This window comes from Propithecus coquereli, unplaced genomic scaffold (assembly GCF_000956105.1).
Source record: "Propithecus coquereli isolate 6110/MARCELLA unplaced genomic scaffold, Pcoq_1.0 Scaffold303, whole genome shotgun sequence".
Lineage (NCBI taxonomy): Eukaryota > Metazoa > Chordata > Mammalia > Primates > Indriidae > Propithecus > Propithecus coquereli.
In genome coordinates, this window is record NW_012148653.1 from 2,338,397 (window position 1) to 2,350,104 (window position 11,708).

Here is an 11,708-nt window from a genome sequence, read left to right on the forward strand (position 1 = left end):
GACAGGAACACTCAAACTCAGCTCAAGCTCCATGGAGCTCACAACCATATGGAGCAAATAAGTCAAGACAATGTTAATATCGCCATGTTCCGAGAGAGAAGTTTAAAACAAGATCAAGTCTTTACTTAAATGTATTTTTTTAATTTTAATTTTATTTTGTTTTTTTGAGACAGGGTCTCACTCTTTCTCCCAGGTTGAATTTCAGTGGTGTGATCATAGCTCACTGTAACTTTGAACTCCTGGCCTCAAGCAATCTTACTGCCTGGCCTCCCAAAGCAAATCCAGGGCTGCTACTTATATGTTAAAAGACAAGTCTTTTATGTTAAAGACTTATGACAAATCTTATATGTTAAAAGACAAGTAAACAAATGGCTAATATAAGGTTCATTTTCATTTCTGAGTAATACCCAGACAATGACTTTCTGAGCATTACAACACCAAAGAGGAGTCTAGAGATGTATTGTCAATTCTTTGATAAATAGTCTATTGGGGTCCAGAGAGGTGAGATCCAGAGGAAGAATAGAGTGACTAACTGATGACTGAAGAAGAGAATAGGAGTTTGTTTTTCTTCATCTAGCTACCCAGGCTCCTTTTCTTTTCATTTTCAGAAGAGCTACTGTTGAAAATGACTCAAGGGTTGACTCCAGGGAATAAAAGGAATGGATAATTAAGGAGGGGATTGAGAGAGCAGTTCCAGATATCAGTGAACTTTGAAACAAAGGGAAAGGAAAAAAGGGAATACCAAGCTACAGAAGGAGGGAAGGCAGGCAACAAATGGCTATCCTTAAGTACTGCTTGTATTTCAAAATTAAATTGTATTGCTAAGATTCTACTGCTTTTTAAATTCATTCAATAGCTGTTCATTCAAGGCCTAATATAAGTAGGGCTCACAGGTTCCTGCCCTCAGGTCTAGTAGAACAGATGGACTGCTACTCACTCTGTATTCTGGGGACAGGCAGCAGCATTGGCATCACCCTGAATCAGAATGTGCATTTTAACAAGATCTCCATGTAATTCCTATGTGCATTGAAGTTTGAGAAACACTTCTTTCAATATATCACTATAAAAGTGTTTGAAACAGATGTGCCCTGACATTATGAGAGCCCAAAGGGGGAACCACTTAATTTGATGGTGAAGAGAAGATTTCACCTTGGAGTTATAAATTAGAACTGAAGAACACATTGGAGTTAATCAAGTGAATGTATATGGTGAGGTTGGATAGTGGATAGTAAAAGGAATATTCGGTATACACTCAAGGAAGTTCAGTTTGAGGAAGTTAAAGTGTAATAAGGCAAACAAGATGGATGATGGTAAGGGGTATTGTGAGTGGGGGCTGAAAACGGATGGTTTGGTAAACCAACTAAGGATTTGGGACTTTATCCTTTGGGTAATGTGGAATGAGTCACTGATGAGGTTTAAGCATCTGATTTTCACATTGTGGAGAATGGTTTTGAAGCAAGTAAGGCAGTAGCAGAAAGATCCCTTAATCTTTGTCCATGGGATTCAATTTCTTCAAGTCTAGCTAGGGTTGTGTAAATTGTATCTTAGTTCTTTTTGTTTCAAAAATACAAAAAAAAGTCACTATAGTCCTTACATAGTCTTAGAAAGTTTTTACTACTTCTTTGTTCTAGAGTGGAAAGATTTTAAAAAAACAAAAACAAAAAACAAATATTGGCCAGGCGCGGTGGCTCACGCCTGTAATCCTAGCACTCTGGGAGGCCGAGGTGGGCGGATTGTTTGAGCTCAGGAGTTCGAAACCAGCCTGAGCAAGAGCGAGACCCCATCTCTACTAAAATTAGAAAGAAATTAATTGGACAACTAAAAATATATAGAAAAAATTAGCCGGGCATGGTGGTGCATGCCTGTAGTCCCAGCTACTCGGGAGGCTGAGGCAGTAGGATTGCTTGAGCCCAGGAGTTTGAGGTTGCTGTGAGCTAGGATGACGCTACAGCACTTTAGCCCGGGCAACACAGTGAGACTCTGTCTCAAAAAACAAAAACAAACAAACAAAAAAAACAAATATTAGTAGTTATTTGTGTGATAATTTTTTCTACTCAGCATGGACTGCAGAAAGAGGTCACTGCTTGATCTTTTCTCCTCAGCATCAAGGCAGCAACAGATAATAGCCACAGCTGTACAGAAAATATAGTGGAACTTCTAGATTAACATAGTTTAATCCTTTATATTTAGGGTATTTAAGATCAGATTCAATACAATTTTTACAATATCCTACACAATCCCTGCTACAAACCTTTAAACTTACCCAGCTTTATCTAAAAACCTCACATTTACCAGAACATAAAGTTGTCACCAATTACCATGGCTATTTAAAGCCCTTGCTGAGGTAAATGAGCACTACCACTATCTCCGAGACCCACTCCAACCTTTCAGGCTTTAGAATAACATTTACTTCAATCTAGGTTTGAATTCTTGGGTGGTCGCCCCTGTCCTTGCCTCTGGGATCTCCATACTTAATGGTAATAGGGGAACCATCTGTTTTCGTACCTCAGTCTTTCCCCTGTTACTTCTTTGTTGACTTGTTGGATCCCTGATCATAGTTCACATATATCGACACAGATATTTGCGACAGGAACACTCAAACTCAGCTCAAGCTCCATGGAGCTCACAACCATATGGAGCAAATAAGTCAAGACAATGTTAATATCGCCATGTTCCACCCAAATAGAAAATATTGGAAAATGTTTCTTAATATTTTAGCTATCAGAATTCCTTATACCAGGGAAATGATATGCAAATCATTGTTTTAAAGTTTTCCAACATCCAATTGTCCAAGCTGCCATCCTGTGCTCTCAAATAAAATGCAAATTTTAGGAACTCTGAATTTAAGTTTAATGAGAGGCACAAAAGAGATTTCCAAATTTATGATAAAAAATTTACATGTGAATTTAATTAAGAGTAAATTAATCCTAATTTTTGGTAGTGTTTTTTTTAGCATATAAAGTCAAATTGAGATCTTGAGTTTGGCTATTCACTTAAGAGAAAGGTTTCATTCTCATCACAATCATTTAGTGATCATAGTTAACACATATAAAATAGTAGCTATATATGCCTTCTAAATACTTTACACATATCGATTCATTTAATCTTCACAATTATCCTATGAAAAAGATATGATTGTCCTCACTTTTCAGAAGAAGAAACTAAGTCAAAGAGTAGTTAAGTATTGTCCCCAAAGTTACTCAAGTAGTAGGTAGCAGAGCTGCTACTGAATAGTCTTGAAAACATAATTGACACCAGGGACCCCTTTTTGGCACCAGGGACCGGTTTCATTGAATACAATCTTTCCACAGACGTGGCAGGGGAGGGGCAGACCCGGGAGAGGGATGGGTGGTGGCACAGGCGGCAGGGAAGGTGGGGTGGGGAGGCGGAGCTCAGGCCATGGATGTGCCTCCCTGCTTTCCTAACAGGCCACAGACCAGTACCCCGTGGTGTGGCCCGGGGAAGGGTGGGGCAGGACCGCAGAAGAGGACTTTATTTTATTTTTTGTAGAGAGGGGTGGGGGGAGAGGAGTGGGGGGAGAGGGGTGCGGGGAGGGGTGGGGGTGTGTTTCTCCATGTTACCCAGGCTAGTCTCAAACTCCTAGACTCAAGCCTGCTCCTGTGGGATTATAGGTGTTAGCCACCACACCCAGCCTCGAGGACTTTTAAAGTCAGAGGTTTGAGTTCAAAACTTGGCTCTAAGGCTTGAGGTACAACTGGTTGGGCAAAGTGATTAATTTCTGGAACTTCAATTTGCTCATCTATGAAGTAGAAACCATATCCTCTACTAATAGGTTCTCAGGAAGATGACACAGGATGTCAAAGTACCTACCATCAGTCCAGGGACATAGAATAGGCTCAATAAAGGTTAATTGCTTTTATTAGTACATTATATTTCCAATAAAATCTCTGGTTAGAGCAATCAGTGCCTCTTCATAAACTGTTTTCTGGATGAACTCAGTTCAATTCTTTACATGTCAAATAGTTATGAATATTTTCAATAAAATTTACAACCATGTACTATGCACTCTTGGGCTCAGAAATGACATTTTTTCACTCACATTCATTGATGAGAACTCATCACATGGCTTTACCTAGAAGCAAGAGGGGCTAAGAATTGTAATTCCTGGCTGAGCGTTGCTTCCCAGCAACAGTCCTATATTATAGAAAGAGGAGTCTGTTCTGTCATATCCACTCACTAAGAAACTATTTGGCAAAGTACGGAAACACATATAAAATTGTATCTTAAATTCAAGTTGAAGGTATACTTAATATGTTTACATTGCAGAGCTTCACGTCTACTGAAAACTATGACTTCAGTGTCTACAGTGAAGTGGAAGGACTTAACCACTACCAGTGGAGCACTATTGAAATACTCCGTAATTATGCTCTAAGACTCTGAATGTTATAACCAGGAAAAAATAGCACAAATAAAAAAACAAAGTATCAGAGTAAATCTGCAATCAATGACCAGAGATTATTTAAATGAGAAGTATATGTAGTTCGGTATATGTAATTATTCATCTAATTCTTTTGTCTTACCACCTACATATATCTTAAATCTATTATCTTTTCTTCAAACTAACTGCCTTGCCTTCTTGTCTGTCATCCAGAATAGTGCTTCTCAAACTCTCTGAGGTAAAGATCCACCTTACTATATTATTGCCAATCTATACTTTGAATAGCACCAGTTCAGAAAGTAGCTAGAACTTAACTCCATCATAAATAACAAACACAGATCTTATAACTAAAGAACACATTCATTTATATAATTAGACATTATAAGTAGCTTGTGTAAGTATAAAATTATTGCTCTGAGTGTAATTTTATTTCTTATTAAAGGTTTATTGAATGATTGTGATGAAAGAAAAAAAGCACATGAAAAGGTAGGTAAACACTATTGGGTTTATTTAACTCAAAGAGAAATTAAATTAACATAAAATGATCTGATTATATACCCCAAATGAAAAACATCATCCAAACTATTTCATCATATTTGCATTCAGCCTTTTGCTTTAATCTAATTTTAGCAATGTCATAACCAAGCAGTGAATAGTAAATAGCTTATTACCTATTTGCTGTCCCCATAACATATTGTCTTACTATTAATGGATATTTTTCACATCTCTTCTACTTCACTCCCTTCATGTCTGGCAGTGACAACCATTATTGATTTTATTATTCTGAAAGAGTTATATCATTAACTAACTCAACAATACCATAACAACAATATGTAATTGGAAACATTCTATTTTCGGGTTACAATTTGAGTAGGAGACTCATAAAAGTTGATGCATAGAAACATGATACATTGATGACATCCAGAAGCCATCATTTCCCTTAAAAGGTTTAAAATGTATTTTTACTTTTTTAAAAAAAAGAACACATGTTTCTGTGCCTTTTTCATCCTTAAATTGACAGAGCAAACCTCAATTTTAAAATAAAAGCTCAGCATGTGCTTTGTGATCATAGCTGATATATTAAAAACCAAAATGTTTAAGCAAATATTAGAAAAGACTTTGAAGGCAGGTGATAGAAATAGCAGCATTTAAATTCATGTTTAGAGTATGCTTAAAGGTTTAGCGAATAAAGCAAATGTGTTCTTCAAGTGATGACAGTATGTTAACAGAACATAATTATCTAATGGAACATTAACAATGAGTGCTTATTAAAAGTCCCAAAATTTCTATTGTTGACACCAGAACACAACAGTTACTACATACAGTACTTCTATTTCTAAAATAATACCTTTTAAATGTTTGTATATTTTTCTTCCCTGAAAAACACATTGCACTGTATCATTGAGACAAAGTCTATAATATTCATAAAGAATCTTTGATGCTATTTTACATACCAGGAAGTCCTGGTTGATATTTTAGAGTGGAACTCAGTGCTCAACTCAAAAGATGATCAAGAAATATATAGTAAGATCTTCTAATTAAGGCACAGAGTAAGCTACTTCTTTACAACTTACATAGAATTCATAATATGTCTTTAATTTGCATATTCATGTTGAACTGTCCATTTACAACTCATTGAATTTTTTAGGTCCTCCAGATGGAACAACAGATGCTAATATAATGACTAAAAGCCTTGGTCAAGCATTTTAAGAAATGAAAACATTAAATGTCTTATGATACGAAAGTCATATATTTTGACATGAATAGAACCAACTCTATTTTCATGCAGTTTTCTCAAAAAGTTTTCAAAATTCTTCAAAATCTATGTTATACAATATCCACCTCAATTGCAAGTTAAGAGTTATCTCAGTTTCATAATCAAAAAAGAGCCTTCAATATTATGGGAGAGATAAGTGAAAACCCTGAAATATAATTAGTGGGCCTTTTTCATACTACAAAAAATAATAAAAGCTCTTTCAACTAGTTAAAACATTTTAAAAATAGTATTTGTTATTTAAAATTCTACAATGTAATTATTAAACTGTCATATCAAAACCTAATGTTTTGATTTTTAATCATTTCCTGTTTTTTAAACTATAAAACAGCTTTGAAAAATGAATAATAAAACATTTAACATAATGAAAAATCACTGGAGTCTCAATGACCTTTCTCCAACTTGTCTGTGCCTGAACATGATTCAGATGGGATTCTGTCATATTTTAAAAGCTCCAAAGAAGACAGCACCAGAAATCTTTCCCAGTATTGAGCAATTTTTTTTAAGGAACCATTGTCAAATGTTAAAATCACAGAGCTATACATTTAATCTTATTTGTCCAGGAAAGAAGATGAGATTGGAAGAGAGTAAACATACTTCCATGTACACAGTAGACAAATTTAAAAAGAAATTTCAAAATCCTGATGATACTCATTACCAGTTGCATTTTTAATGCAGTCACCGCTAGTTGCTCTGCCATTATTCTGAATTCTTCCAATTCTTAACATCTTATTATGGCACATTATAGTTTTTTTAAAAAATCCAAATAATAGTGATATTCTCAGTCCCTTTAACCTTTCCTATTTGTTAGTGTGTTTTTTGTCCACATTTATCCCTAAGTTCTCACTGTCCCTTTCAATTTGGTGTCAAGGAAAGAAGAAAAATAAAACTAGGACTCCATTAAAAATAAGACAGAAAGTGAGTATAACAAGAAATTAGGTTGTGGCTTTAGTTTTTTTCTTAGTTCTATATACACTAAGCTGTTAGAGTTCAGTTTATTAATAAAAAACCCCATAGTGAAGTAGCAGCATGATTATACTGCTTTTGCAATGATTCAATTATTGATTCATTTTTTAAAATAATATAATAGGAATTTATTCAAACTAAATATCGGGATGATATAATATGATTTAGTCCAGTAGGAACCTACTGCTTAAACAAATCAATTTGGTTTTATTTATAGCAAGTACCAAATTTCTTGCCACTAAGTGGCAACAGCAAAATTAGGAATATGAGCTGTATATAAAATGGGTTTGATAATTCTCTATGCAAGAAAAACATATATATGTTTGTATATTTATATATGTACATGTTAAGTATATACATATACAATATATCTATACATACACATTTGTATATATATATAGGTATCATCACACTAAAACATCTAATTAATTTAGTAAACCATTAAGAAATTTATCTCACCCAGTATAACATAAATTTTTCCAAAAAAAAATTTTAAACAGGTTTCAGTGTTGAGAGTATATGCTAAGTTTAGTCTTCGGATTTTAAAGAGTTTGCATGGAATAAGGTACTAAATGCTTTTAGTACTGAGGATATAGCCATCTTTATTCATGGTACCCAGAGACTTAATTGCCATAAAATATGCTGGAATCTTTTCTCAAGATTCTAGATCCTATCATGTTATCTTTTCTTGCTCTTAACAATTTTACTTTTAGATGTTTAGTCATCTACTCTCACCAGGAATGCATCATCCGGGAGTGTATTTTCAATCTTTCATTTGATGAGACTGACAAGATGGAGAATGTTGGGTAATGGAGGTTTCTTTAGCTTGTTCTGCTAATCCTTCCACACCAGAGATCTGTACTGAAATAGGTGCAATGTTGAGTTCTCAGTCAATTTTGCTGATGTCAAAACTAAAAGCACTTAATATAAAGTGCCGACATAATGGCTTGAGCTTCTTAAGTTTTACAGAAAAATCAATGCCTGTCAAACTGGAGAGCCAACATGAAGTAAGGAAAAGATGATCCTTTGAAAAAAATTTTTGATATGATAATTTAAAAAATATGCTCCCAACTGTTAAGTATAGCCATGTATTTCAAATGGGCTTTTTTGTGGTATAAAGTACACATGACACAAAATTTACCATTTTAACCAATTTTAAGTGTACAATTCAGTGGCATTAAGTACATTCACAAGGTTGTACAACCATTATCAGTATCCATTTACAGAACTTTTTTTTATCATCCCAAACTGAAACTCTGCACCCATTAAACAATAACTCTCCATTCCCCTGTCTTCCAACCCCTGATAACCTCTATTCTACTTTCTGTCTTTATGAATTTGCGTATTCTAGGTACCTTATATAAGTGGAATCATACTCAAATGGGTCTTTCGAATTTGAACCACAAAAAAGGAACCAGGTTTCTTTCTTTCTTTTTTTTTTTGAGGAGAAAGAAAGAGAAGTTTATTAATTTGCCAGCAAATGAGGAGGTTGGCAGACTCCCATCTTAAAGTACCAATGTCCTAGAAACCAGGTTTCCAAAGTAGCAAATAATATAATACTATAGCAAAAGAACCATAGAAAAATGTATCCCCTGATTATTGGGAAAAACGAAGTGATGCTAACAAATCAAGAAGATACATTATGATATATAAACACATATACATATATGTATGCATGCATATATTAATATATATGTATTTATATATATAATCAAATCAAAAGTAGAAATACATATATTCATTTGCTCCACTTATAAACTTCACTTGATAATAGACTGCATGCGAATAAGATATTTTGAGACTTCTCCACACAAACCATTATTTAGTGATCAATGAGTATTAATCAATGATTTGTATTAATGATAATAAGTATCATTTGAAAGGCTGGATTAAGATTATAAATATTAACATTACATTAATTGACACAAACCAAGGTAAAGATTCACAGATTAGACCAAACCATGGCAGTAGCCACCTCCATTTGTATGTTCCTTTATAGTGTGCTTTGCCACACATGAGCTAATTTACTCCTCATTGTTGAGTGACTATTCACAGTCCCAACACTAAGACAACACTTACTGGAGTCAGATGTCTTGGTCAAGGTCTTTTAGCCCAGGCATGGCAGATTCATCAATGGAACTATACCTTAGACTCTTAGTCTTTCACTAACACTTCTTGAACCTGAGATCAAATTTCACACTCTAGACCAGTGCTGTCCAATAGAAATATAAGGCAAGCCACATTTAACATCTTCTAGTAGCCACATTTAAAAAAGTGAAAAGAGGTAAAATCAATGTTGTAATATATTCTATTTAATCAAATATTATTTCAACATGTAATCAATATAAAAATTACTAAAGAGATAATTTGCATTATTTTTTTCATACTAAGTCTTTGAAATCTAGAACGTGTTTTAAATGTAATGGTACATCTCAATCCAGTCTAGCCAAATTTCAAATACCCAATAAGCACATGTGCCTAGTGGTTATTATATTGGCTAGCCCAGTTCTAGATGTTTTGCCTATTTCTTTAATTAACTAAACCAATCATTCTACCAAAGAGTATTTATTGAACAGTTCTTACACTCTGACAATTGAGTTTGTTGGAATGAACATAAGAGAATCAGAGGCAGTAGAGTGCAGATAAAACAATGACAGTTCATTAGAAATACTGATGATGATTTGTATTTAAAAGTATAAATACGTTTCCAAAATGTACTTTGAGTTTTCTCCTTGGTAAATGTAGATAATAATGCCTATAAATCATTGTGCACAGTACCTGTCATGTATTTAGCAGTCCAAAAAAACAAAGCAGTGCTTTTTCTAACAATGAGGTAGATAATGAGGTTAACTAGCGGTCTGTAAGCCTAGAAGTAATAACAGCTCTAACACCTGGGCCAAGCAAGAAGGATGACTGTGTCATTTCTAAGAGGCAAACAATCCATGGATTGCACTGGTAGGGTTATTATAATGAAAACATTCTGAGTAGGCTTGAAATGTAGTGTTGTCAAATAAAAGCAGCGAAAAATTAAAGACTAGTTCTTGCTGATGAACTATGTCAGGCAACAATATAACACCAATAGCGTGGCCAGAAAATTCAATCAAATCAAAATGCACGTAAGTCTGGGGTAGAAAGTCCTGCTGACCAAGTGCTCTCCTTAATGTTTATGCTCTCATACAATCAAAAATGAAAGCATTCTATTAGAATTTTAAAATGTCACCTATCATTTTACATATAGCTAATTTATAGTTTGTATTAATGGATTCTAGTACCTGGAATTTTTAGAGGTGTAATATCATGTCGTTTTTTTTTATGTTGTCTTGACTCAGTTTTTAAATGCTGTCTTTACCCAGGACCCAGTTGAGGCCCTGGTTGGAAGCCTGTCAATTCTCCTTCTTGAGCAGCCAATTAAGTCAGCACCACAACCACTTCACTTATCAGGCTCTTCCACTTTAGGGGGCCACTACTCACCCACCCATGTTGCCCTGGGACCAGGCATCAGAAAACTAGGGACAACCCCCATGCCCTTGAGCCTATGCAATTATTCAAATTAGCCAATTCTCAGGGAGCCAAAGAAACTTAGCTAACCTCAGTCCACTTGTTATATATAAACTGGCCCCTAAACCTCCTGTTATCCTGTCCCCTAGTACAACCTCATGCATGTCCCTGCCTGGCAGCCTTCTTTTGTTTGGAGCTGTAAGTAACAAAGAGTTCTGCCTTTCATCTATTTCAGTGTCAGTGCTTGTGCCCCACATTAAAAGAATCTTTAAATCTTATAAAACAGGGGTCCTAGCCTGCTTTGTATTTTGTCCCCAGACACTTTCCTGGGGCCGATCATGTCCTTTTTTTGTCTTGCAATCTTCAGTGAGGTTTCATCCCTGGGAATCTTGTGCAGTATGTGTTAAAGTTTTATCCCTCTGAAGTTTTGCTTTATACTGCTCAGGGATAATTCCAGATTAGTTCCATTTTTATGTTAATTTTTTGACTTAAGGGCTTTCAGGCCACACAGGTGGTATAAATTCAAACATCCAAACCCACAAAATTATGGATTACTGGGATCCTTCAAAAAAAACGAAGATCTTATGTCTGGGCAGGCCAACTGGCTTGTCTTCCTCCTATGCCTGTGGTCACATTTTTTCTAGTTCATTTTCATAGTAGCCCTTCAAGAATCTTTGCTTTATGCAGGACCTTGAGTTACAACTCCTCACCCTTTAAGGCCCAAGTCCTAGTCTCATTTCCCCATGCAATCCTTAAAATTCAAGCCCTTGGTTGCTGATAATGACAATCTCAGCATACTTCTGACCTTCCCTACCCCATGGTGGCCTTAAAGTTAGGTTCTTTTAATTGCTTCAGTTTTTGTTCTTTGTTTCCTTTTGGCCCATGAGATATACATTGTCAAACTTTCTTGAAAACTCAGCTAATGATTTAAAAAGTTATATTTATTTTATTTCATCCAGCATTTCTAGGTGTCTCAGAGCAGGGAATAGAGGTATCTAATCACTCACATTTCCCAAAATGTATGTTCACTGTTTTCTTTTTTTTTTTTGAGACAGCCTCACTCTGTTGCCC

At 35.1% G+C, this 11,708-nt stretch overlaps 1 protein-coding gene across 1 annotated transcript in view; it reads right to left on the reverse strand.

The window, feature by feature from the left end:
* Positions 1-11,708, reverse strand: part of IL1RAPL1 (interleukin 1 receptor accessory protein-like 1) — a 756,667-nt gene that overhangs the window by 593,918 nt on the left and 151,041 nt on the right. The window lies entirely within an intron of this gene.